The following is a 2,927-nucleotide window of genomic DNA, read 5'->3' as shown; positions in this document are numbered from 1 at the left end:
GAGTGTTGTGGGTGTTGTGGTGGTGTGTGGTGTGTGTTGTGGTGAGTGTTGTGGTGAGTGTTGTGGTGAGTGTTGTGGTGAGTGTTGTGGTGAGTGTTGTGGTGAGTGTTGTGTGTGTTGTGGTGAGTGTTGTGGTGTGGTGTGTGTGGTGAGTGTTGTGGTGGTGTTGTGGGTGTTGTGGTGAGTGTTGTGGTGAGTGTTGTGGGTGTGTTGGTGTTGTGGTGAGTGTTGTGGTGAGTGTTGTGGTGAGTGTTGTGGTGAGTGTTGTGGTGAGTGTTGTGGTGAGTGTTGTGGTGGTGTTGTTGGTGAGTGTTGTGGGTGTGTGGTGGTGTTGTGGTGTGTGTTGTGGGTGTGGTGGTGTTGTGGTGAGTGTTGTGGTGAGTGTTGTGGTGAGTGTTGTGGTGAGTGTTGTGTGTGAGTGTTGTGGTGTGTGTGTGTGGTGTTGTTGGTGAGTGTTGTGGTGAGTGTTGTGGTGAGTGTTGTGGTGAGTGTTGTGGGGTGTGGTGTTGTGGTGAGTGTTGTGGTGAGTGTTGTTGGTGAGTGTTGTGGTGAGTGTTGTGGTGAGTGTTGTGGTGAGTGTTGTGGTGGTGTTGTGGTGAGTGTTGTGGTGAGTGTTGGTGGAGTGTTGTGGTGAGTGTTGTGGTGAGTGTTGTTGGTGAGTGTTGGGTGGGTGTTGTTGGTGTTGTTGGTGAGTGTTGTGGTGAGTGTTGTGGTGAGTGTTGTGGGTGTTGTTGGTGTTGTTGGTGAGTGTTGTGGTGAGTGTTGTGGGTGTGTTGGTGAGTGTTGTGGTGAGTGTTGTGGTGAGTGTTGTGGGTGTGTGGTGTTGTGGTGTGGGTGTTGTGGTGTGTGTTGTTGGTGAGTGTTGTGGGTGAGTGTTGTGGTGAGTGTTGTGGTGAGTGTTGTGGGTGTGTTGGTGAGTGTTGTGGTGGTGTTGTGGTGAGTGTTGTGGTGAGTGTTGTGGGTGTTGTGGTGAGTGTTGTGGTGAGTGTTGTGGTGAGTGTTGTGGTGAGTGTTGTGGTGAGTGTGTGTGGGTGTGTTGGTGAGTGTTGTGGTGAGTGTTGTGGTGAGTGTTGTGGTGAGTGTTGTGGGTGTTGTGGTGAGTGTGTGGTGAGTGTTGTGGTGAGTGTTGGTGTGGTGTTGTGGTGTTGTGGTGAGTGTTGTGGTGAGTGTTGTGGTGAGTGTTGTGGTGAGTGTTGTGGTGAGTGTTGTGGTGAGTGTTGTGGTGAGTGTTGTGGTGAGTGTTGTGGTGGTGTTGTGGTGAGTGTTGTGGTGGTGTTGTGGTGTGTGTGTGGTGAGTGTTGTGGTGGTGTTGTGGGTGTTGTTGGTGAGTGTTGTGGTGAGTGTTGTGGTGAGTGTTGTGGTGAGTGTTGTGGTGGGTGTGTGGTGTTGTGGTGAGTGTTGTGGTGTGTGTTGTGGTGAGTGTTGTGGTGAGTGTTGTGGTGAGTGTGTGGTGGTGTTGGTGAGTGTGTGGTGAGTGTTGTGGTGGTGTTGTGGTGAGTGTTGTGGTGAGTGTTGTGGTGAGTGTTGTTGGTGAGTGTTGTGGTGGTGTTGTGGTGAGTGTTGTGGTGAGTGTTGTGGTGAGTGTTGTGGTGAGTGTTGTGGTGAGTGTGTGGTGAGTGTTGTGGTGAGTGTTGTGGTGTGTGTTGTGGTGAGTGTTGTGGGTGTGTGGTGGTGTGGTGAGTGTTGTGGTGAGTGTTGTGGTGAGTGTTGTGGTGGTGTTGTGGTGAGTGTTGTGGTGAGTGTTGTGGGTGTTGTGGTGAGTGTTGTGGTGAGTGTTGTGGTGAGTGTTGTGGTGAGTGTTGTGGTGAGTGTTGTGGTGAGTGTTGTGTGTGAGTGTTGTGGGTGTGTGTTGTGGTGAGTGTTGTGGTGAGTGTTGTGGTGAGTGTGTGGTGGTGTTGTGGTGGTGTTGTGGTGAGTGTTGTGGTGAGTGTTGTGGTGAGTGTTGTGGTGAGTGTTGTGGTGAGTGTTGTGGGTGAGTGTTGTGGTGGAGTGTTGTGGTGGGTGTTGTGGTGAGTGTTGTGGTGAGTGTTGTGGTGGTGTTGTGGTGAGTGTTGTGGTGAGTGTTGTGGGGTGTTGTGGGTGGTGTTGTGGTGAGTGTTGTGGTGAGTGTTGTGGTGAGTGTTGTGGTGAGTGTGGTGTGGTGGTGTTGTGGTGAGTGTTGTGGTGAGTGTGTGGTGGTGTTGTGGTGAGGTGTTGTGGTGAGTGTTGTGGTGAGTGTTGTGGTGGTGTTGTGGTGGTGTTGTGGTGAGTGTGTGGTGAGTGTTGTGGTGTGTGTTGTGTGGTGTTGTGGTGAGTGTTGTGGTGAGTGTTGTGGGGGAGTGTTGTGGTGAGTGTTGTGGTGAGTGTTGTGGTGAGTGTTGTGGGTGAGTGTTGTGGTGAGTGTTGTGGTGAGTGTTGTGGGTGTGTGTGGTGTGGTGTGTGTGGTGGTGTGTGTGTGGTGAGTGTTGTGGGTGAGTGTTGTGGTGAGTGTTGTGGTGGGTGTGTGGTGAGTGTTGTGGTGGTGTTGTGGTGAGTGTGGTGGTGAGTGTTGTGGTGAGTGTTGTGGTGTGTGTGTGAGTGTTGTGGGTGAGTGTGTGGTGAGTGTTGTGGTGAGTGTTGTGGTGTGTGTGGTGTGTGTTGTGGTGAGTGTTGTGGTGAGTGTTGTGGTGAGTGTTGTGGGTGGTGTTGTGGTGGTGTTGTGGGTGAGTGGTGGTGGTGGTGGTGAGTGTTGGTGTGGTGTGGGGAGTGTTGTGGTGAGTGTTGGTGGTGTGTGGTGGTGTTGTGGGTGTTGTGGTGAGTGTTGTGGTGGTGTGTTGTGGTGTGTGTGTTGTGGTGAGTGTTGTGGTGAGTGTTGTGGTGAGTGTTGTGGGTGAGTGTTGTGGTGAGTGTTGTGGTGAGTGTTGTGGTGAGTGTTGTGGGTGTTGTTGGTGAGTGTTGTGGTGAGTGTT

Source organism: Lampetra fluviatilis, chromosome 70 (assembly GCF_964198595.1).
Source record: "Lampetra fluviatilis chromosome 70, kcLamFluv1.1, whole genome shotgun sequence".
NCBI classification, from domain to species: domain Eukaryota; kingdom Metazoa; phylum Chordata; class Hyperoartia; order Petromyzontiformes; family Petromyzontidae; genus Lampetra; species Lampetra fluviatilis.
The sequence above is the reverse complement of the archived record's forward strand: the minus strand, read 5'-3'. Positions refer to the sequence as shown.